The sequence below is a fragment of the Eubalaena glacialis genome, chromosome 8, assembly GCF_028564815.1.
Source record: "Eubalaena glacialis isolate mEubGla1 chromosome 8, mEubGla1.1.hap2.+ XY, whole genome shotgun sequence".
Lineage (NCBI taxonomy): Eukaryota > Metazoa > Chordata > Mammalia > Artiodactyla > Balaenidae > Eubalaena > Eubalaena glacialis.
In genome coordinates this window covers 51,720,750-51,746,569 of record NC_083723.1, presented here as the reverse complement: position 1 = coordinate 51,746,569, position 25,820 = coordinate 51,720,750, and the positions used below count along the sequence as shown (strand labels likewise).

Here is a 25,820-nt window from a genome sequence, read left to right as displayed (position 1 = left end):
GGTCATTATAAATATAGAAAATATAAAAGTGGAGTTCAAAAACAAAAAAAAGAGCTGAAAAGAGTCTTTGAAAGAGGCAGTCTGCTTAAATTTTTTAAAATTGGAAACAATGAAAGCAGGAAGACTTCTGTTGAGAATGACCCCCATGAGATTCTTGAATAGGAGATTACAATTTTTTATTTAATGGAGATTTGATAACTGATCCACTCAGTGAAGCTAGGAAGAAACTTATTCTCTTCAGATTCACAGCTTAAACAGGCCAAATGAATCTCTGAAATTTCACATTCTTTATTAGTGAAGATTTAATGACTAGCTAAAGCAATTCAAACGAATAGAGAATTATACATGAAATCAGCAGGTTGAATGATCAAGAAAAAGCCTGAGGCTTTTCAGTGTTTATTGAGCAATGATCCTGAAAAATGATCCTAGATAATCACACTTTTCTGTTTGAAATGAATGGTTATAATTTTTCATTTCTATTTTCACTTAGCAGAAAATTTAGTAATTCATTTTATACCAAAATGCTTTCAATTGAAATTTAGAAACTATAGAAATAGTATTTTATATTTTAAGTTTAAAGAGTTATGCTTTTTTTTTTTTTTAATTTATTTAGGCTGCACCGGGTCTTAGTTGTTGGAAGCAGGATCTTCGTTGCGGCTTGCGGCATGTATGTGAGATCTAGTTCCCCGACCAGGGATCGAACCTGGGCCGCCTGCATTGGGAGCATGGAGTCTTACCCACTGGACCACCAGGGAAGTCCCTATATTTTAAGTTTAAAGGCTATGTGTGTTTTTATACTGTAAGGCATCTCACAACCAGTTTGCAGGGTCAGCTTTGGCTAATGAAGGTATTTGTGACTGGAAATATTTAGGTTCCTGAATAAAAGAACAGAAATGTCACTGGCACGTACAAAAACACACATGCTATTACTGGAACTGGAAAAAAAAAAGGCTGGATAAACAGCAAATGATGATAGCTTCACCATCGGAAGTAAACACTGATGTAGGACGTTATTATAATACTCTTAAAGTAACATTATTTTAACAGCACAACATTTCAGAGAATAGTGGAACATTTCTAGATTTAGAATAAATGATTTTTAAAATGAAACTTTCAATGAAAGTTGAAGCTAGAATGGCTCAACATTTAAGACAGATAATGATCACTATCTAGGATGGAAAATTAAATATAAGGTTATTAATTTGGTGGTTAGCAAAGCGAGAGAAGAAAACATATATAAAAAACCCCAAATCTTTGTATTATCAACTTCAACTAGGTTGTACAAAGTCATGTTGAATAATTTTATATGCACGCACATTTGAACTACCAAAAAAAAAAAAGTGGAAAATTAAGGAATGTTCCATTAGTATTACCCCTGATATAAAAAAGTATAGGCTTTCGGCTTAAGTAAAGAACTAAAAAAACATTTTTCAATTTTAAGCATTGATTGAAAAGATTGCTGAAGGCAAGTCTGCTAAGAAACAAATCGGGCAGAAACTAACACAACAATGTAAAGCAATTATACTACAATAAAGATGTTAAAAAAAAAAAAAGAACAAGCTAAAAAAAGAAAAAGAAACAAATCTGGATGGTCCTGGAGGCATGTTTCTTTCCCTCATTTGGTAGGTTAGCAGAGGGCTGGCTCAGAGGCACTGAGCCTGTTTGCAGAGGGATGGTTAGGCTGCCGCCGGTGCCAGTGTTCCTACAGGTAGAGCTTCAAGGCTCTTCTCAAGGCCGTCAGTATAACACCTCAGCCTTAGGTTTACACACTCCTTAACACTCTTCCTGGGCCCCAAATCCCTTGATATATTCTTGTTTCTTGGAGAAACTAGATATTCCCTACACTCTCTTACTCCACTTGATAAATATGTAACGCAGAGAGGGGGCAGAGTCCTTTCTCCTTGAGTTCTGTTTGTGGCGTTTGTGCCGACTAACCCCTTGCCTCAGACAGGTGCCAGGGACTTTGACCAAGGTGCATTGAGAACACCTATGCCAGGCCTGTGCTGTGGGGTAGTGAGAGTTCAGGGGACTGTGTATGCTCAACCAGTAAATCCTATGTTAATAGATGTACCATGTGGCCCTAGTGGTGTAAGTCTATGACTGTGATCCCCTCCATGCATGATAAAGCCTATCATAAAGGTCCTGTAAAAATAAAGTGCACATGCCATAATTTAGCCCCAATCTGGAAGCATTCATGAAACTGCTTCTGAACTTTGTTCAAATCTGTTAGACTTAATCATGTCAACAGCAGTCATATTCTTTGGAACATATCAAAGATCACCTACAACATTCTGGATCTGCCCAAACGTTGAACATCTTGATGAAGCATATACAAAATCACTCTTGACCACGTGAGGAAAATGCTTCCTAAATTTTGTCAAACTAATTGCATTTAATTTAGACAAGATACAAGATGCATTAGAAAAGTTAAACAAAATAATAGATTTTGAGCAAAGAGCAACTGTGGCCTTTGCAGGAAAATGAAATTTATTTTGAAGTTGCACTGGCCACAGTGATTTGGTATAAACTGTTCATTGTTATTACTAATATTAGCAAAAGCTTTACAAAAAACCCCTTACTTAGCTAAGTTTCACTTTTGAAAATAATAAATTTTTTAATTTTAGAGAAAATAGTTTTTCTAAATCAAAAGGTTTTTAACAAAGATGTCATTCAATAAAATATAAAGAAATTAGAGCAAAGAAACAAAGGTTTTACATAAATTTCATAAATAAGAAGATTCCTGTACAAATAACCGTCAAACTAATTTCCATAGAACATGTTTTCTGGCCATGATAGATTAAGATGTAGTTCAACTGAAGAGCGATCTGAACAAATCGATTAGCATACTTCCAGTTTTGGTTTTCTTTGTAATATCCGAGCATTGAAAATTTGGAAGAAGAACTTAAGGAATATTCTAGGGACCTATGTTTCTCTAGAAATGTAGATAATGAAAATGGCAATATAACTGACAACTATTTATATGGTAAAATGAAAACTTTGTAATATTTTTGTTATAATAATTTATCATATGCATTATAAGTTTTGAACATGATGGTATATCATTACAATGGTATATGAGGATAGAGGTAAGAATAATGGTTGCTCATAATGGAAAATAATATGAAAAAGAATACGTATATATATAACTGAATATATATGTGTTTATGTATAACTGAATCACTTTGCTGTGTACCAGAAACTAACACAACATTGCAAATTAACTATACTACTTAGGTTTCCATCTAAATCTTCCAGGCTTTATCCTTGAGGCTGCCTAACATTTTTGTCAGTTGCCTGGATTAAGAAATTTAGGGCTGGCCCATTGGGATGCCATATAGATTTTTAAAAGTCTAAGGAGAGTACAGGAATATTTATATGAATTTATGACTAATACGTTTAAATTCTGCCATCATCATCTTTCAAGCAGAACTTGAGAACACAGATTCTAGAAATAGAAGGTCTGGATTTAAATGCTGATCTGCCACTTTTTAGCTGTAGGACACTGGGAAAGTTATTTGACTGATCTCTATGAGTTTTCTCATCTGTAAAATGGGAATAATTATAAACTTTATGTCTTAGGGTTACTTTAAAGATTAGTTGATTTAATACATGCAGAGTGCTTAGAACAGTGCCTGGCAGAAAGTAATTGGTCACTTATTCTTTGCTTAATGATGCAGAAATCTAGGACTTTGAGCCAAACCTTTTGAGCAAATCCAAAGCTATTTTTTTACCCCCACCTGGAGTGAAATAGCCTCATTCTAGTCTTCTCTACATCTAGATAAGGCTTATTAAGATAACTAATCATAATTGCTTCTGTCTCCTGATGTCATTTAATATTGTTCGACCATAGGTTTCTGATGATCTTTTGGCTGGAGAGCATTGGGACAGTCATGTTAGTTTTTCAATTATTAGCTGTTTTGTATCTGCAAAAAATATTTCCTGTTGAAACAATAGGTATTTAAGTGGCATAACCTGGGAGAAATGTTAAACATTCATTTCTATAAATTCCATAAGTTTTACCCCTATATCAATCAAATTATCATAAAGCAGTATGTTTGGAGTGTATTACCCTGGGTTCTGTCGGAAATACATACCTTTTCTCTCATTTTACATTATATTTTGACTTTCTTAGGAGTCATATAAAAAGTCATGCTCAAAGGTAGTATACCTTTGTATTTTTTATAAAATGTCTATAAAAGTATACATAAGGGACTTCCCTGGCAGTCCAGTGGTTAAGACTCCGCACTCCCGATGCAGGGGGCGTGGGTTCGATCCCTGGTCGGGGAACTAAGATCCCACATGCCGAGGCGCAACCAAAAAAAAAAAAAAAGTATATATAATTATTTCACATTACAGTTAAGTGCTAGGAAAAAAAAGTAGATCTCCCTTAGTGGTAGTCGTTCTCCATAGAAAGGCTCCAATGAACCATGCTTTCTGATATTCACATGTTTGTGTAGTAGACCCTCCCACAATGAATCCGGCTTGCCTGGGACTTGTGTTAACAAAAAGAATATGTCAAAAGTGACACTGTGCTAATCCCAGGCCTACCCTTTAAGAAGACTGGCAACTTCCACCTCTAGTTTTTTGGAATGCTTCTTTGGGGAGCTCTGAGCCCCCATGTCAGAAGTCCAGTTACCCTGCTGAAGAGGCCACGTGAAGAGACCAAGTGGAGAAGATCGATGGAGAGGGAGAGGCAGAGGCTCCAAGACTACATGGATAGAAAGAGAGCCCCAGCCCTTCCAGAATCCCGGCTGAGTCATTTTCTCAGCTGCCTGACAGGGTGTCAGAATTATGAGTGAATCATCTGGAATCTCTCTAGGCCAGCTGAGCCCCCAGATGTAGAACACCAGAACCACCCAGGTGATGAGCCTAGCTGACCCACAGAATCCTAAGAGTTAATAAAGTGGTTGTTGTTTAAAACCACTAAGTTTTTGGGTGATCTGTTAAGCAATAACAGATAACTGGACACACCCCGCCTTATGATCTGGTAAGACTGTTGCCATTTCTTCTCCTTACCTTACCATGAGAGCTATGGGATTCATGGTGGTTTTCCTTTCCACCTTCTCTTCCAGAAAACTCAGAACCCTTTTGTTTTCCTTTTGAATTTCTTCTCTTTGCTGTTTTGTTTGTTTTGTTTTTTGTTTTGGTATAATCATCTTCTTTACCTTCATCATCTCAACTGGCCACTGATTTCCCACTCCTGAGTTGAGTGTTTTTCTCCCTTGTACTTTGTGGCTGATATGCATCCTTGTACTATATTTCACTAAAAATTGTTTCAAATCCTTTGTCAAAGAGGTAAGGTAAAAGCTGGAGATAAATGTATATAGTGAATATGGGGAGGTGAATAGCATTTTGGATATGAGCATGAGTTTGGAGTGGAGATACACATGGCTCTGAATCTTGGCTTTACACCTTACCAGTTGTGAGATCTTGGGCATGTCATTTAACTTCTCTCAACCTCAATTTTCTCATCTTTTAAATGGGAATAATAGCTACATGTTACAGTTATACAAAATAAACTGAGACAATGTATGTAAGGCACATCACAGTAGGCACTTGATAAGTAATTATTAGCAGGTAGAGCAAATTTCTTAAACAACTTAATCAGGATCTAAAAAGATACAACAGCCCAGAACAACAGGCCAAAGCTCCTAAGGTAAAATTTGTAAGCATAAATTTGATACTAATTTTTGAATCCCAACTCTCTTTTTTATTATCTGTGGCCTAGGACAAGTTACTTAAACTTTTAAAGTCTTAGTTTCCTCACACAACGGTATTTTAAAATAGGGCTTCTTGTTTCCATTTTAAATGAGTCCCCCCAAAATGTTACCAACTATCCCAAATTGCAAAGTGATGGATAAGATTACCAAATCAGGAGTTGAAGAGGAGGTGGTTGAGCAGATTTCCCAACCTTAGTTGACCATACCCCTACCCCAAGGGGAAGGCTGGTAATTAGAAGAGGATGTTGGAGAGAACAGTCATTGTCAGTATCCTGTGAGGTCTTACCCCCAATGTGGGTCCCTCTCAGGCATTACATTTCATTTCATGTGTCTTTATTCTCCTTTAATCTGGCCAGTTCTTCAGCAGTTTTTGTCTTTCATGACCTTGACACTTTCAAGGTTACAGGCCATTTATTTTGCATAACATCCCTGAATTTGAGTTTATTGGACGTTTCCTCATGATTAGTTGAAAAATTTGCATTTTTAGCAGGAATGTTTCACAACTGATACTGTGCTCTTCTTCATACACCACATCAAGAGACACATGGTGTCAGTTTGTCCCACTGTTGTTCATGTTAACTTTGATCGCTTGCATAAGGTGGTGTCTGCCAGATTTCTCCACTATAAAGTGACAATTTTCCCATTTGTAATGAATAACTATCTTGAAGGGAGATTTTTTTTAAAATAAATTTATTTATTTATTTATTTTATTTTTGGCTGTGTTGGGTCTTCGTTTCTGTGCGAAGGTTTTCTCTAGTTCCAGCGAGTGGGGGCCACTCCTCATCGCGGTGCGCGGGCCTCTCATTGTCGCGGCCTCTCTTGTTGCGGAGCACAGGCTCCAGACGCGCAGGCTCAGTAGTCGTGGCTCACGGGCCTAGTTGCTCCGCGGCATGTGGGATCTTCCCAGACCTGGGCTCGAACCCGTGTCCCCTGCATTGGCAGGCGGATTCTCAACCACTGTGCCACCAGGGAAGCCCTGAAGGGAGATATTTTGAGACACTATAAATCTCCTTCTCCTCATCAAACTTTCACCAACTATATTTAGCATCCACTGATGATTCTTGCCTGGATCAATTAGTGTCATAATGATTGCAAAGTGAAAAGTTGGAAGTCAATTTTATGTGGCACTGGATATTTTATTTACTGAACTAAGACTGTTTCAGAAGGCTAAAAAGAAGACTTCTTATTTTCTAAGAGTGACCACAAAAGTCACAGGATTTGCCTTAGACTTCATCCCTACAGAACCAGTTTGAATGGAAAGTGGAAAAAAGAAAGACAGTAGTTTTTCCAATTATGACTTATGAAGTCCCACCTTATCAGTGTATAAGCCATACTCATATCTAACATGAAATAATAATAGTGCCTACTCCATACATAGTTGAGGAAAGTGAGATAATGCAAATAAAACAATAAGCACCTGCTAGTAAACACACCTGTTTGCATTGTGACTGCTTCTTCTCCTGGCAAGAAGTGAAGTCTGTTTATCTACCACCTTTAGTCTGAGCTGGCTTGTTTCTCATTTGGGCCAAGAGAATGTGGGAGAGCCGTCATTGCGGGAGTTCTGAGCCTAGGTTTTAAAAGTCCTTGCAGTTTCTGCTCTCGCTTTCTTGCTGTCCTGACGCTATTGGTAAAGTAGTCTAGACACCTTGGGGACAAGAGACTGTGTGGAGAGACCTGGAGCTGACAGCCAGGACAACTACTAGACACATGAGTGAAGCCATCTTAGACCACCCAGCCCAGTAGAGCTGCCAGATGATCACAGCTGTGTGATGCTTCCAAGTATGCCCAGAAGAAGAATCACAGAGCTGAGCTCAGCTCTTACTGTTGACCCTCAGAATTGATGGACCTTGGAAAAGAGAAGATATGGCCAAGAGGGGTGGGGAGGTGAGGAGAAGGCTGTTGGGAGGGCACTTGAGGTGGAATGAAGAGTGATTATGTTTGAGAGTATGGGCCTAAAGGATAGGACTATGGCCAAGAGGTAGTTGGCACAGAAGTAAGATTTTTTTTTTTTTTTAATATGCAGAAGAACTTTGAGCAGAATTTCCCTAAAATGATATAAACTTCCTTTGAAAGTTTTGAGTTTACTATCACTGGAGGAATTTTTTAAAAAGATTGGATGACCTTTAGATGTCAGGGTGATGTAGAAGGGATAGAGTCAAGTCTCGCATGATTCCCTTACACCTTTATAGTTCTTGGATTCTGAGAAAATTTCTCTGCACATCAGTTTGGCCTGGTAGTTCTGAAAATGCTTTCCTTTTACTATTCACTATGGTAACAATTTAACAGTTTTCTACAAGCTTACAGCAACAAAGTTGATTCATTCAAACGTCTGTCAAAACTATTGCTTTTTTGTCCTTTTGGTTTATAAAACTGCAGAGTTTGAGCTCCTGAACAAACTCCTGGCTGCTTCTGAGTCCCTTAGAATTTTATAAATTGTAATAATTAAAAGAATTCTAAGACACCCATTTTTTTTACACATTAACATCTCTGAAATCAGGATGTGTCTGCATTCACCATCAGCCAGGTGGCAGTTATGACATAGATGTTATTATCAGTAATTATGGTCATAGCTTTTCAAATTGTCATCACTTCAACTGAGTTAAAGGCATTATTGGTACCACATGTGTTGAATGTAATTGATGTAATTGATGTGTAGACTGACAGATTGGTAGAGAATCACAGAGACAATTGGGAAGTGATTTTCTTTCATTGTAATTTATAAAATAATGACGGCAATTGACGGCATCAATTGATACTGAGGAGATACAATAGCCATTAACTTAGCTAACCTATATTGGTGCTTACTGTGTGTTGACTAGGCATGGTATGAAGGGTTTTACATGGATTATCTCAGTTTAATCTTCACTAGAACTCTACAAGGTAGGTATGTTTATTATCCACATTTTTACAAATGAGGAAACTGAGGCTCAGTGAAACTAACATTCCCAGGGTTTTGCCCTTACTAAGGGATGGAAGCAGGATTCAAACAGGCAGTCTAGCCTTAGAGCAAGGGTTTTATTTATTTATTTATTTATTTAAATTTAATTAATTAATTTATTTAAGGCGAATCTGTGTATTTATTATTTTTGGCTGCATTGGGTCTTCATTGCTGCTTGCTGGGGCTACTCTTTGTTGCGGTGCGCAGGCTTCTCATTGAGGTGGCGTCTCTTGTTGCACAGCACAGGCTCTAGGTGCATGGGTTTCAGTAGTTGAGGCAAGCGGGCTCAGTAGTTGCAGCGCACGGGCTCTAGAGCACAGGCTCAGTAGTTGTGGCGCACGGGCTTAGTTGCCACACAGCATGTGGGATCTTCCCGGACCAGGGATCGAACCCGTGTCACCTGCATTGGCAGGCAGATTCTTAACCACTGCGCCACCAGGGAAGTCCCAGAGCAAGGGTTTTAAAGCACTACATTGAACTGCTTCGCACTAGCAGTAACATTTTTTTTTTTTGGCCCATTTCATATGCTATCTTATTTTGAAATTTCTTTTTTATGTGTTTTGTCTCCCCATCTAGACCTTAAGGATCATAAAACTAAGAATCTTTTTTCTTTTTTTCTCACATTTGGGTCTTTAACATCCTGGCACTGGGCCTAGTTAATGCTTATTAAATGTCCAAGGACAGGATACAATTTTACATTCTGTGTTCAGACTTGGTCTTAGGTTACAGCCTTCCTCTGGGGGGGTATGTCAAGGCTAATTTAGTTGCAAAACACAGAAACTATAGTGGAATTGTGTCCTTTTTTGTTAGTGTAGTATCCAAGGCCTTCACCTGGGGAATCTCTCATGAGATGGCAGCTTTTGGGGAGTCCATGCTGTGTTCCCCTCCTTGGTTGCCCCAGAAGAGAGTTCTTTCCTCCCTAACACTTTGCAGCTGGAGCAGGTGGCCTTAGACTTGACCTTACAGCTTCTCCTACCTGGAGCCTTAAGTCTGGAGCAAACGATGCGAAGGTAAGAGGTCATTAAGATTCATTAACGGTACCTTCAGAGGCTGGCAGTGTTGCATAGCAGTGGTAAAGGTGTTCTGGCCAGCCTATCCTTGTTAAAAGACAATTGTTGGGCCACTGGACATTCCAACGATGCCTCAGTCCCTATCCATCTTCTCAGTTTGGTTCTATAGCCTCTCTTCTATTCATTGAACCCCTGACATATTTTCTTTTTTTCCTTAAGATAATTAGAGTTAGTTTCTGTTGTCTGCAGTCAAAAAACGCTACTGATCCCTTCAATCAAGATGACTTCAGGCAAGGCAAATTTATTATAGGGATACAGAGGCGTCTCATGAAACAATTCAGACAGGCCTTCCCTGACCACCCTGTATAAAATAGTTCCCATCCCCCTTGCCACTTTCCATCCTCTTATTTTGCTTTACTTTTCCTCATAGCATTTATCATCTCCAGACATAGCATCCATTTGTTCATTGCTTTCACTGGACTGTCAGTCCATGAGAGCAGGCACTTTGATGGCTCGCTGCTATTTCCCCAGCACCTGGCACATTGCTGAATGAATACTTAAATAAATGAAAGAGAACCGAGGCTCATAAGGGACTGCAATTGAAAACTGGAAAACTATCGGGACCTGGGGCAGTTTCTCTCCTAAGGGTCAGTCTCTAGGGCCACATGTTTGTTCATCTTTACCTTTCTCTTCCCATCTGCTTTTTGGCTTCTCCCTACAGACTAAGATGGAGGGAGGGAGGAATAGAGAAACAAGATGGTTTAAACCAGAGGTTTCTAAACCTAGTGGCTCATTAGAATCATTACAGGATCATTTTAAAAACATTGATTCCTGGGTCTCACTCAAGACCCCCTGTATCAAAATTTCCACAAATGGGGCTCTGAGATCTATAGTTTTAACATCCATACTTAGACAGCCAGGCGCTGAATTATAGATGGGTCTCTGAGAACCTCTGCTTTAAACAAATCAAGCTTTCCCCAAAATGTTTAGAGTTGACATCTTCAACAAATGTTTACTGAGAATACCTAATAGGAGCCAGGCATTGGCGTAGGTGCTAAGAGTCTGTAGGAAAGAAAACTAAAGTCTCTGACTTTCTTGTGGTTAATCCCATACACAGGAAAAGGGAGGGAAATGCCTTCTTTCTTTATTCATTCCATTTCACAAGTATCTCGAAAACAGATTGGTACTATTATTGTAAGGGTAGGGTCCTAGCTGAGATATCAAAAGACCTAATTTCTAATCTTGCCTCTGCCACCTACAGGCTTTGTCTTCTTGGGCATGTCATGTCCCTACTCTGTGCCTTAGTTTCCTCAACAAAAAATTGAGATAGTATCCTCTCTGTGTACCTCTCGGAGAGTTATAACAATTAGAAGAAATAATGCAAAAATGTTTTGAAAATTACACAAATGTCAGCTACTGTGTTTTTCCCACAGATCGTATAGTTTCTATACATTGTTTAGAACACTTTGGTTATGTGTTCCCAAGAGTCACAGTAACAGAAGAATAGTGTTCCAAAGTTAATAATGTCCTTTTATGATTGGACTTATCTACCACCAGGTCTGAGTTAAGCACATTATAAACATTATATCACCTTGAATTTCTATAACACTTATTACTGGTATCATATTTGGTAATATCTATATTGCTCTTTAATGACTTTCCTTGTTAACTTGTTTTTCCAACCTCCTCATAAAATCATCAATCACGGGCCTGTTTTGTGCTTGCCATGTGTTCTCCAAGGCACTGGGTATAACGGTGGGAAGTTGATGCTCCATAAATACCTGTTGATGGAATAATTGAATGGATAAGGTTATTTTTATGATAACAGAGTGTGTGCCCTGTTTGTTATCATCAGCCATAGGAATAGGGAGGCAGGAAATGAGGAGAGAGTTAGTTAATGCCTGCATTAAAGTCTTTTTCTTTGTTTCCTCCCTCTCACTTTTTATGGAACCTGAGAGAGATGGCTGACAGGATGTGGGTGGGAATAGGTGGATCTGACAGGGACTAGCGTTTTAAGGCTGCATCTATCTGTTCTGCTAAAGGATTGATCTGAGTAGTGTACAATGGGGAATGTATTGGAATGTGTGAATTTTATAGTACATGTTAAAGTGGAACTTATGACAGACAAAGCTCTTGGGATTGTAAGAATTAAAAGGCAATAAAGTTGGGTAATGCTTAGACCAGAATATTAATACAACTCTGCACTGTGTCACATCTTTTCTCTAAATTTGCAATGTCATACATCTTGATTGACAAGATCTCATAATCTATTTGAGGAAGAGTAAGTAGAGAGATACCTAAACATTTTTTTAACGAATGGGTAAACTAAGTCATAGCCAAGGAAAGTGGCTTAATCCTTGGGATTTATCAAACATGGTTATTAAAAATTGAATCCATTTAATCTAATTTAGAATATCCAGAGGCTTTAATTTCTAAATCTAGCTCCTTATGTGGAAAAAATGTATAGTAATGAGCTTTGAATGCAATAGCATTCATCAATTCATTTACTTTAATGGGGTAATTATTCTGAATTTTATAATAATGAACAAAATATAGGTAATTTTTGTGGTTAGGCAAGTTAGCAAAAAAAAAAGATACATATTTGCACCTTTTGGTTGGTTAAAATCTATCTCCCTGCATGTGAGCACCTGCTAGGAGATATAATGGTCATTATGATCTTGATAATTTGAATGCTCATCTTTGCATTTCTGCAGTTTACATCTGGGAGTTTAAATAAATAAGATCTGCTTTCTATAAAGGAAAGCCTAAATTTGAATTAGGCAAGATATGATGAGTTCTTGCTGGACTTGGATGTATTTATTCATTGGCAAGAGCAACCTGCGTTATGCAATCAGTTAATGGTCACAGGATATAGCTTAGGGGCAGACAATTAAAATACCTGTCTTGCATGTACACACTGCTATATTTAAAACAGATAACCAACAAGGAACTACTATACAGCACAGGGGACTCTGCTCAATACTCTGTAATAACCTAAATGGGAAAAGAATTTGAAAAAGAATGGATACATCTATATGTGTAACTGAATCACTATGCTATACACCTGAAACTAACACAACATTTTTAATCAACTATACTCCCATATACAATAAAAAAAAACTAAACATTGTTTTTATTTTGATATAGGTTTTTCTACATACTGTTAAATGATATATATGTGTATATACATATACAAAGACACATACTTAAATAAAAACATATCATATTGTATACAAAACAAAAAACAAAAAACCTGTCTTGGCCCAAACTCTTTATTACACTTTTTTTTTTTTTAATTAATTAATTTTTATTTTTGGCTGTGTTGGGTCTTCGTTTCTGTGTGAGGGCTTTTTCTCTAGTTGGGGCAAGCGGGGGCCACTCTTCATCGCGGTGCGCGGGCCTCTCACTATCGCGGCCCCTCTTGTTGCGGAGCACAGGCTCCAGACGCGCAGGCTCAGTAGTTGTGGCTCATGGGCCCAGTTGCTCCGCGGCATGTGGGATCTTCCCAGACCAGGGCTCGAACCCGCGTCCCCCCGGCAGACTCTCAACCACTGCGCCACCAGGGAAGCCCCTTTATTACACTTTTGATTAGGAACTTTTCCTGTGGTTAGCAGGCTCCTCTCACATTCCCAAACCCCAAAGAAGGGCAGGTTAGGGCCTCCCTTTCCTAGCCTGTCAGACTCCCCAAGACCAAACCCTTGGACCATTATGTGGAAAAATAGAACTGTCCACCAAGGGTCAGGTATATCACAGAAACATATCACAATGTAGGAGGAGCAAAGATTCTGTTAACTTGAATGTACCCCTCAAAGCCCAGTGGAAGGTGCTTCCAGTTTTAGGCTTTCCCAACTATAGTGTCCTTCAGGGAGGCTTCCTTCATTTCTGACCTGTGTCTCTCCCTCCTCCTGTTCTCCATATTTCAAACTCTCAGGAAAGAGCCACCATTTCCCCACAGGTTTAGCCCAGAGTTTAGCTGATTACATTCTTTTGACTCTAGGTCTCCCTTTGACAGATGAGTGGGCGGAGTTTGGCAATACATCCCACTGCATCTAAGAAAAAGATTTCTAAGTTGTAAAGTGCTATAAAATATAATAATAATTATTACCTTCAACATTCCAAATTAATTTACTCTTTGTCTACCCAGATGTGGGATAGAATGGAGGTGATGAGAAATCTTGAAAATAACAATAGATGAATCTTTTGGCCAGGGAAACCTCTATCAAACAGCAGTTATTAAATATATATGGTATCCAGAGATTTGTGTATGAGGCCAGTAGGAAGATTTATTTATTCATCATATATTTACCGAGTGCCTTCTACCAGTGTCTGGAAACAGTGGATAGTAATGCGTTTATAATCTAATAGAGGAGATTGCTTTAACATACATAAATATTAGATAACAAAATAGAATCTCACGGACAAATACATAACTATCTCCCCGTCTTAAAACTTTGCGTGGCTCCTCAAATTAAGTAAAAGTTTCTTAGTTTGGCATTTAAGCCTTCTAAGTTTTTGCTCTGTCCTATCTTTCTGTTTGTCTGTTTGTTTGATGTATCTCTATAGAAGCATTGTCCAATAGGAATATAATGCAATCCACATATGCAGTTTTATTTTTCTTTGTAGTCATATTTGAAAAGTAAAAAGAAACAAGTGGATTAATTTTAATAATGTATTTTATTTAACCAATATATCCAAAATATTATTGTGTTAACATATAATCAGTATTTTAAAACTATCAGAGATATTTAATGTTTTTTGTAGTAAATTTTCAAAATTTGGTGTGTATATTACACTTACGGCACATCTCAATTCAGACTAGCCACACTGCAAGCTCTCAAAAGCCACATATGGCTAGTGGCTACTGTACTGGACAGCTCAGGTAATCTGTATCCATGTTATCCCATGTTTTTGTATACATGATCTGTATTGCCTCTTCTCCTTTGTGCCTGGCTACCATGTGGACTTTACCCACTCAGATAGAAATGTTTTTTCTCTACATATAGCAGATACCACATTCTACTGTGGCTTTTTGTATATTTGTGTTCTCCCCCCTCTCCCTACCATAAGAGACTTCCCAGTCTCAATCCTCTCCCCATAGGGTTCCTTCTGTCTTAAGAGGTAGCTGTTAACCTCCTTTTTATGGTAACTATTTCATTCCTCTTCTTTACTGTTTCAGCACCTAAGTATGCATTCTTTATTCATGTTTATGAACTTTATAAAAATGGAGTAATACATTATATATTCTTTCGAGAGTGGTTTCTTTTTCTTAACATTATATTTTAAGATTCATCTATATTATTGCATGGCGTTTGTTCATTTCTCTGTTATATTCTATGTCTATTATTATATGACAATTTATCCATTTTGTTGTTGATAGAGGACATTGGGTTGTTTACAGTTTTTAGCTATAACAACAGTACTGCTGTTAACATTCTTGCACGTGCATCTTGGTGCACATGAGCCTTTCTTAGGGTATATACCTGGAAGTGACATGCTTGGTCATGTACAGGCCTGTGTTCTTAGTCATGCACAGGCCTCTGTACTTTAGTAGATAAGGCCAAACAATGTTTCCAAACTGCTCTATTAATTTACTCTCCCTATAGTAAAGTGAAAAATTCCTGTTGCTCTACTCCTAGTTAACACTTGTAATTGTCAGTCTCTTTCATTTTAGCCATTCTGGTCGGTGGTGTAGTGTTATCTTGCTGCAGTTCAAATTTCCCTGTTCTCTTATAAGATTGACACTTTTTCACAGGTTTACTGGTTATTTGGATTTCTTCCCCTGTAATTTGCCTGTTCATTTCTTTTTCTTATGACTGTAGTTCTTTATATATCCTGGATACAAGACTTCTCTTGGTTCTATATACTGTAAATTTTTTTCAGCTTTATTGAGCAATAACTGACATACAGCTCTGTATAAATTTAAGGTGTACAGCATAATGCTGTAATTTCTTATTTGATTCTGAGGCTTGCTTTTTAGCTCTTTTAACGGTGTCATTTGATGAAACCAGGTCTTAAATATTAATGTAGTCAATTTATCAGTTTTTCTATTATAATTAGTGCTTTTGGATTAATTAAAAAAGTCTGTCCCCTACTCTTGAGGTCATGGATATTTGCTCCTATTTTATCTTCTAAAAGCTTTATTGTTTTGCCTTTCAAATTTATGTCTAATATCCACCTGGAATTGATTTTGGTGTGTAATGTAAAGAGCCCAATTTCATTTTTTTTCTTCCAAATGGAAATCTATTTGTCCCAGCACCAATTATTGAAAACCATCCTTTAGGCATTCCTCTGCATTGCCATCATGACAACGTAAATCAAACTTCCATGTACAGATGAGACTTTCTGGGCTCTTTATTCTTTTTTTTTTTTTTTTTTTAAATATCAGGGGTTGGCCGACTGCATCGGTCTCCTGGGGGAGGGGCTGGCGAGGCTCAGACCTATCGTTGGGAGCGGCTGTCGCTACTGAAGCCGTGGCGCATCTCTGGGCTCTTCATTCTGTTTTATTGGTATATTGGTGCATCCTTGATCCAATACCACACTGCCTTAATGACTATGGCTTTATAATAAAGCTTGATACCTGGTTGCACAAGTCATCTTCCTCCTCTTCCTCATATATACTTGTTTTATTTCCTCTTCCTCATATATACTTGTCTTTGCTCTTCCATAAACTTAAATTAGCTCGTTAAGTTTCTCTTTCTGACACACACACACACACACACACGCGCACACACAGAAATCTACTGAAATTTATCTGGAATTGCACTGGGTCTACAGATTAATTTGGGGAGGCTTGACATCTTTCAGTATGGAATCTTTCAATCTGTGAACGTGTTATTATCTCTTATTTGTTTAGGTCTTGTTCAATGTTTTTAAAATGTGTCCTTCATATAGGTCTTGCACTTCTTTGATTTATTCCTAGATATCTGATATTGGTTTGAGGGTATTGTAAGTTTCAAATTCTCTAACTTAAAGAAAATCCAATTCTCTTTTTTTCCTGGAATATAGAAATAAGTATTTTTTAAGAATACTATTTTTGTGTCTATTAACCTTGTTAAACTCTTATTAATTGTAACAATTTATCTGCAAATTCTTTTGGATTTGCCACATACATAGTATTGATATTATCTATGACAAATAACGATTTTGTTTCTTCCTGTTCAATCTTTAGTCGGTTATTTTTGCCTTACTCCGTTGGCTACGGACATTCGGGGCAAAAACGGGCATTCTTATCAGTAGTACACTTTTAATCACTACTAAGCCCTTCTGCCTCAAGCCAACAGCGTGTAACTGTTAGTTCCCAGCTGGAGGGTATGAGTGAGACGCCTACGCTCTCCTTTCCGCGCCCGCAGCGAATGAAGGCAGAGAGAACTCCTCCCTCAAGCTAAGCTCATCCGAAAAAGGAGCCTGCAGGCGCCTCTGGTTGCTGTGCAACGGCGTCGTCCTGACCCGGAGTAGATGCCGACGGCTTAGAAACACGTGCCGCCTCTTCCGCATTCCGGGACTACAACCCCCACAATGCCGCGCGTTGCGGGCGGCTGGTCTCCGAAGTGGGGAAAGGGCCGGGCCAGGAGGCGGAGCGGAAGCAGAGTGCTAGGGACGAGAGGAGTAAAATCTCCACCAGCTGGGAGCCAACCTTATCCCTGATTCCCAGCCTCGGCCTTTCTCCATCCCGACCTGGAGGCTGTTTCGCAGGCGCAGGAGGCTGCTGACGCCCGCTAATCGGCTTTCGCTGCGCCTTGCCGGCTTGGAAGCCCGTTGGCGTCGGCGACGGTGACGAGAAGCCCACAAACAAGGTAATGGGGAGAGGGCGAGAGGGAAGGCGTCTCCGCTCGCCCTGTCCGCGTCTCTGGCTGAGCCCCTCGGACAGGCGGCCGCCCCTCCTCTGCCGCGCTACGCACCGGTCCGCACCCCGCCCCATCGGGGCCGCTGCCGCCGGGCGTCCACGGAGCCCCGGCTCGGCCACTGGCCCGCAGCCCCGGGCCACGGCCGGGGAGGCTCTTTGTCCCTGCCCCTCCGGGTGTGACAGCCGCGCCCCTTTGGCCCCGCGCGGAGAACCGAGCGTGGCTCGGGCTGCGTGATCCGAGCAGGGCGGGCTCGGTCCCGTGGTCGCTGGCGCTGGGGAGCGACTGACCTGAGCTGGGGGTATGGAGCGCCCGCGCGGCAGCCGCACTCACTTCTCTTTCTGTTTCTGACAGCTCAGTTCTCTTCTACTTTGAGAGAGAGAAAGTCAAATGCCCTTTTTAGATTTCCTCTTCAAAATTCAGCTCCTGGGTGACTGGTAAGGATGAACTTACACAGCTGTGTCGACTGCGGCTTATACTCTCGCAAGCCTTGTTAAGACAGCCGGGGTTCCAATCCCGATCGACGCACTGCCTGGCTTTAGTGACCTTGGTTAATTAAAGGCTCTAAGCCTGAATTTTCTCACCAAATGGCGGTAACAGTACACACCTTAAAGATGCTAGAATAAGAAGTAATATGCTTACAACGCCATGAATTCTTAGCTTGACGAAAAAATTCTTTTGAGTATGATACATTAGCTATACTGAAGTGGCCCCTAGATTGGTGAGTTTTGTGTTTTTCCTTGTTTAATCATTAGCACTCTAGGTTGTGTGTTCTTCACTTTATATATACCTTGTTCACCTTAAACCTAAGCAAAGAATTCTTTAAAATATGCTGTCTTCTCAATTTCCGCTGTTTTAAGATGGCTGAGAATGTTCTTAGGAAATTGATGACTTTGCTTTTCTGTGGATCAGCTTTAGATTCAAGGACTTATTCACCTCACCCCCAGCTGTGTCCTGTAGGGGATCCTTAGAGGAGCTTAAGTGTTTGTTCTGGCAGAATAAGCATTTAGGTGTGCTGTAGTCCTGACTTGGGGCTTCACCACCTTTACCCTGTGTCAACTTTTTTTCTTCCTCTCTCTACACTTTCCCACTGTTTAGTAATTTCCCCTCTTTGGGATTTGTGTTTCCAAGTTGTAGTTTTTGGTCTCGGGATAAATTGAATGATTGCATTTTATAATGTAAAATGATTACATTTTATAAGGAATGACTTGAAACATTTCACATTAGTTCTTCTTCAGTTTGGATTGTTCTTGCACTGTTTTCTCTGAACTTTAGTGACATAGGTGTTGAGTTTTTCTTCAGGGAAATCATTATCGTCCTTAGTTGAAATTGTTTTCAGTTAAAATGTCTGTTCTGTACTACTTTGAGTTCAAGCACTGTTGTGCAGTCTGTGAAATAACATGTTCTGAGTAATGCTGTTTTTGAAGGTACGGTGGGGAAAAGCCAGTGGAGCATGATGAATTTTGTGTAGTGTCTTGAGTGACACATGCATTAAAAAAAATACCTTTACAAAGAAAAGCAGAAATCTAATGAATGTATTTCATAAGAATACCAGAGAACCAGAGAGTAAATAAGTGAAAAATTTAAACTGTGGGAGATGGCATAATGCACATAAAGATTTCTGATTCATTTTAAAATGTGTGGCAGAAATACTCGTTTTGAGTAAAAATTTTTCTCTGTTGGTGATATTTAGTGCTGTTTAGGACAGAGAGTAATGACTATGGAAATAGGAGACCTTGGTTCTTGTCCTAGCTCTGTCACTATTTATACAACCTTAGTTTCCTTTGCGGTCCTCAATTTCCTTCTCTCTCAAATAGTGAATTGATCTGATTCCAAGGACTCTTCTAACTCAGACTTTGCAATGATAAGCTTTTTTAATGTGGAAAAAAAATGATGTAAACCCTTTTAGTCATTTATTTGTGTCTTAGGTTTTTTTTTTTCCCCGTCACCTTGAGGAAGGGGATATACACGACAGAACTAGAAAGCTGCCATAAACAAAAATCTCTCCTGACCGCTTCATCCCTGTTTCATGAGCTGCACATGTTTTCTCTGCATTTTTGACATGCTTAGTTCTCTTCCTCCCTACTACGTATCTCTTTATTTTTACTCATAGCCTCTTTATTAAATTTTTATTTATTTATTTATTTTATTTATGGCTGTGTTGGGTCCTCGTTTCTATGCGAGGGCTTTCTCTAGTTGCGGCGAGCGGGGGCCACTCTTCATCGCGGTGCGCGGGCCTCTCACTGTCGCGGCCTCTCTTGTTGCGGAGCACAGGCTCCAGATGCGCAGGCTCAGTAGTTGTGGCTCACGGGCCCAGTCGCTCCGCGGCATGTGGGATCTTCCCAGACCAGGGCTTGAACCCGTGTCCCCTGCACTGGCAGGCAGACTCATAGCCTCTTTATTATGCTTGCTTTTATATAACTTGAGTTTGTCAATCCCTAATTCAACTTCATTGTTTTTTTGTGTGATTTCTTTTACTTTTTGCTCCTACTCCCAACATATTGGGTTTTTTAGGGGCCAATTTTTGTTGGAGGCCTCAGGCAAAGGTGCCCAGTGCTAGTCTAGTTAGCTGTGGAAGGGGACATGGGGTCATGTGGCACAAAACATGATTGGCTGAGGCAGTGGGGAGGTCAGGTTCCGAGACGGAAACATCTAGTAGTGCGTAATATATTTTGGATTAAACTTTTACTGTGACATAGTGATTGGGTAGTTTCCCTTTTGCTCTAACATTCTCTTCTTAACCCTGACTTATTTTACCCATTTTCTTTTATCTGTCTTTATGCTCTTCAATGTTGTTGTCTTCTCTTGCCTCTCCCCAGTATGCCATCGAAAAATGATCTTGTATCTTGAGATGTGATATTTCTGTATCTTAGCTGGAATTTTAGTGTAGCTTCTCCCAAGGCAGTTCACATTTTAAATCTTAGACCTAATTAGGAGTGGATGCTGTGTCCTATGTTAAATTTTTTCCCCTAGATGTTAGCCTCAGGCAATATTATGTAGAGAAAATAGAAAATATTTTAGGAATGAGCCTTTCCCCTGAAATTACATTCAAAGGCAAGTCTGTGGCGTACTTATTTCTTTTTTTGGAGAGAACTCTCTGAACCTCTGCGCTCTAGTGAACACACTGTGTCTTTTTGTAATAAATATCTGCTTTTCCAGCCATAAATTTCTTAGGAGACCAATAGACAGTGATTCTTCTAGCACCTTTGGCTGAATGAGAGCTTCTGTGCTTGCTAGTTGCTGCTATCGCTGTTGATAGTTACTTTAGCTATAGTCAACGGCACAAAAAGTAGAGCACTGAATGAATGCAAAAATGGGATTTGAAGGAGAGATTTCCAAGGTAGGATTGGCCATCCATGAATGTTTTCAGCCTTGCTCTTGCAGCGTTTGCATAAAAATATAAATACAAGGAAGTATTTCAAGATAGGCAGTATGAAATGTAGTGTTTTTAATATTTTTGACTGCAACCTGTAGCAAGAGATCTTTTTACCTCAAGACTCCGTAGATATGTAACTCTGTGTGTGCATATCTGTGTATGAAAAATATATATATAAAAAAAATGAAAAAAGTTTCACAAAATAAAATCTGTATTGTGTACAACCTACTCTGAAGGTTTCTGTTTCATCTTGTTGTTTAAAAAGTGCCAGTTGAAAAGTAGATTCTTGTTCCTTGCTTTTGAAATAGCGCTGGAGTCCTGGGCTGAGAGTTTGGATGCCTAATTTCCCCCATTCTTTTGACATTGGGTAGTCATCATCCTTGTGCTTCACTTTCCTTATCTTTAAAATGAGGGTGTTCTAGTTTAAATATTCACTGATTGTCCATCTTTACTCTTCCCTAGTAATAATGTTGTACTAACATATTTGTCTTTAGGTGTTTGGCTAGGGAGAAACCACTGAAAAATTGCTCAGACATCTAGTTGCTTGCATGTTTGCTGTTTGGCAAGTGGCATAATAGAGCTTTGGACAGATCTTTGCTTATGTGTAAATCTTGTAAATTGGAGTGAATACATTGAGACCTGTAACACAGTAAATATACAAATTAAGAAAAAAATTTTCCCGTGTTCTTTGTTTTTCTACTTTTGTGTTTTTTCACCAGGAATATTTTAGAGTTTGAAAAATTGTATTTAAAATGCTTAATAACATTTGTAAAGTAACATGCCAGTGGATTGCTATATAGACTTTATTTCTGCCTCATCTTACCACCGCCCTCTTCATAGTAGAAAACGCCAAAAAGAGTATGTTTTTCTGTGTAAAGTCCACCATGTCAGGTCATTACTGTTCATATGTTACCAAACAGTGGAACTGCCATTTTCGTAAGAAAGGCGAATACAGAGCTTTCTTTGCTTGTGAGTTTCCTTTTGTTCACTTTGGACGATTTCTCCAAAGCAGGCCATTCCATGTGGAGATTGGGATCCCTCTCATTCTCCTGTGTTTGTACTGAGGAGACTAGGAATGAGGAATTTACTCCTCCTCCCAAGATTCTGGTTGGAATTCTTAAAGGTTTGAGTTAGAAGGAAATTGGAACCAGACTTTGTACTTCCTCTTCTTTCTCAGATCAGACCTCCTTAGAGGGCCTTCCTTGACCTCATACCTCATACCTCATGTAGACTCCTCACACATTCTCACATCACCCTGTTTATTTTTTCCATAGCAATTTATCACAAGCTGCAATTGGCTTGTTTCTGTGTTTGCTTGTTACCATCCCACTCCTACTAAAGCATGATCTCCAGAAGAGCAGGAATCCTGTCTCGTTTCATCTTTTACATCTCTTGTTTCTGGCACATAGTAGGTGCTTTAATAAATGTTGTGAATGAATAAGTGAGCAAATAAATCAAGTTCTTTCATGCTTTAAATGAAACTGCACGTAGTAAAGGTTGTGTTTGAATATGGGTCTTCCTGCATCCCCCCCCACTCCATTCCTTTTTTTCCTGGAAATGTGTTCTTTCTTATCATTGTATTTATTGATCATGGTGAAGATATCTACATACAGAAGACCTTGTATTTATCTTTGTTTACTTCATATTTTTTCTATTGTAGTTTTTTGCCTATGTTTAAAAAAAAAAAGAGATTGAAGATTTCTTAAATTCTTCTTGTAGCAACTTTGTAATACTTTGATTTATGTGAATCAACATATTTGAACTTTAATATGTGAACTTGATAATTTAAAGAACAGTCCAAATTACACATCTTCAGAATTTTAGGATCATTGCCCTAAACCGCCATTACTGTTTTCTTGTTACGTTCCTTTAAAGCAAAAAAGAACATGGTTCATTTAATATTACAATTCATTCAGTACTTACAAATGCAATCCTTCTAATGGAGGTACAGGAGGTAGTATAGTATAGAGAAAAACCTAAATACTGAGTCAGGACCTGTGTTCAGGACCAGTGCGCTTTTTGCCACTAACTCATTGCCTCACTTTAGGCAGGACAGTTAACATCTTTGGGCTTTACTTCTTTCATCTGAAATGTGAGAAGATTGAATTAGATTTCTTCTCAGGTCTTTCCAGCCTAGAAATGGATAATTGAAGATACAGTTGTCCCTTGGTGTCCTCAGGGCATTGGTTCCAGGTCCACCTCCACCTTTACCACCCCACAACCATGGATACCAAAATCTATGGGATGCTCAAGTGCCTTATATAACATGGCATATTATTTGCATATATAACCTACACACGTCCTCCTGTGTACTTTAAACCATCTCTAGATTACTTATAATACCTAATACAACGTAAATGCTATGTAAATCGTTGCCGGTGCATGGCAAATTCAAGTTTTGCTTTTTGAACTTTCTGGAATTTCTTTTTCTTAAATATTTTCTGTCTGCAGTTGGTTCAGTCTGTGGATATGCAACCCACCGACTGTAATTTTATCTTGAAATTCCCATCTCCTCTGCCCCTCTACCCCCCAGAAACATTGCAGGGAGGTCATATTGGTGCTTGGGAGATGCTGGGGTTAGGCTCAGGGGTGTGCTTAAATATAAGGCATCTCTGCTGATTGTTCTCTAGGCTGTGTGGGAGTTGTGGCTGCAGTGTAGGGCATGTTACTCTTGCCCTTAAAGGACCTGGGACTTAAAGAGACAAGGCTTACACACATGATTGAGTGATATGATGTGTAAAATCAGTTGGTATAAAGTAATGTGCTGTGAGATGTGAGAGAAGGCCAAAGTGGGCTAGAGTAAGGTTATGAGGTTTTGAAATCCTTCTGGCGCAGGTAGCGTTTAAGCAGATACTCTAGTCTCATTTCAGGCTATATGGAAGAGGAACTGTTCTCATCAACAGCATGCTATTATGTCATCTTTTCGGACTGGGTAATTGTTCAGTGACTATTACCAATGCGGTATTTCATGTTGTCCAAAAATTCTGCGAAGAAATTTTTTTCAAGACTGCAGCCTGACTGGTACTGACTGAATGAGAGGATGTAAGGAAACATATCTGGTAAATAAAAATATTATATAAATGTAAGGTATTATTGTAAGTAGATAGGGTAGGGGGGGTCCCTGGAGGAAGAGAGCCAGGCATGGCTTTCTTGACATGAGAGAAGCCATTTTTGGCCTAAGCCATTTTGTGATCTAAGCCTAGCCATAATGCTTGCCCTTGAACAGGTCTCAGTAATGAATGATCTTAAGGGCACAGAAGAATGCAGAAACATTCAAGCAAAGATAATGATATCAGTTGTAAAGGCTCCAAGTTCTGTTTCAGTGGTGAAGATTAGCCTGAAGTGCTCAACTACCAGATCAGCTGGAACCTAAGGGATGACTTTGACCTTTTCTGATCCTTCTGACTTCAATCAAATAAAGCGTGGGCTGCCCAAGCCCTTTCCTGAATATGCATATACCCTTAGCTTAAAACTTCCCCAATTTTGCTGTTCCGAGAGACACTGCTTTGGGAAAGATCCCTCCTTACTTGCTGCAAGTGATAATAAATCCTTCCTTCTGATCTTCGGCTTGGTTGTGTCTTTTGGCTCAACACCCATCAAAAGGCGAACCCAGTTTTCGAGTAACATTATTATTGTTACTGAATGAGACAGAGACTGGCTTGATTGGGGGAGATATTTCTGTGATTAGTGGGAAATAAATTTTGTCTTTGGGGACTGGTTTCTGGGAGGGACATGAGAGCTAATCAGGAGTTTTATTTGGGTCTAGTAAAACATCCCCTGTATTAACTCAGGTTACTAAGATTGTTAAGAATTACTGGCATTGCTGTGTAAGTACCTGATACTAATAATAAATGTTAACATTTATTGACATTAGTAGTATGAGGTGTCATTTATCCTCACCAGTATTACATAGGTACTGTTGTCTCCATGATATAAGTGAGGACATTAGGGTATAGGGAGATAAAATAACTTGGTTAAGGTTTTAAAGATAGAATATAGTCACCCCTTTGTATCTGCAGGTTCTGCATCTGTGGATTCAACTGTGGATTGAAAATATTGGGAAAAAATGCCAGAAAGTTCCAAAAAGCAAAACTTGAATTTGCTACTATTTATATAACATTTACATTGTATTAGGTATTATTAGTAATCTAGAAATGATTTAAAGTATATAGGAGGATGTGCATACATTATATGCAAATACTATGCCACTTTATATGAGGGACTTGAGCATCTGTGGATTTTGGTATCTACTGGGGGTCTTGGAACCAGTCCCCTGCAGGTACTGAGGGAGGATTGTACTGTACATAATTTCATATGGAGATTGATAGAGAGTTCTTTGAGGCTGGAGGTGGGGTAGGAGTGGGAGTGCTACTTTTTGAAGAGGTGACATTTGAACTAGATACTAAAGGATGGAAAGGAATAAGCCATGGGGAGAGCATTTCAAGCAGGGGAATAGCAGTTGTATAGACCCTGAGTTCAGAAAGAATTTGGTGTGTTTCGCCTAGCTGGGCTGTAGCACAGTGAGCAAGGGGTAAGTGGTGTGAGATTAGGACAGACAGAGATAAGGGTAGAAGTCAGCTATGCAGAACCTTCGGGATTGTGGTCGTGTTGCTGAACACAAGTTTGTATGCCTGATGAACAGTGAGGCCAAACTAACCAATGTGAGTTCAGAGCTAGGAAAGGTTTATTGCAAGGACCGTGCAAGGAGAATGGGCAGCTCCTGCTCAAAAACCCTGAACTCCGGAATCTTGTGCTTATCACTATTGTATCTTTTTTTTTTTTAATTTATTTATTTTTGGCTGCTTTGGTTCTTCGTTGCTGTGTGTGGCTTTCTCTAGTTGCGGCAAGCGGGGGCTACTCTTTGTCGCAGTGCGTGGGCTTCTCATTGCGGTGGCTTCTCGTTGCGGAGCACTGGCTCTATACGCATGGGTTTCA

General features: G+C 39.3%; 1 protein-coding gene across 1 annotated transcript in view; it reads left to right on the top strand.

Annotated features, from left to right (window-relative positions):
* Positions 1–17,233: 17,233 nt before the first annotated feature.
* Positions 17,234–25,820, top strand: part of CCDC126 (coiled-coil domain containing 126) — a 35,674-nt gene continuing 27,087 nt past the window's right edge. Inside the window, exon 1 of the mRNA XM_061197684.1 lies at positions 17,234–17,461. The gene's annotated coding sequence lies outside the window, so the exon portion shown is untranslated. The remainder of the gene's footprint in view (positions 17,462–25,820) is intronic.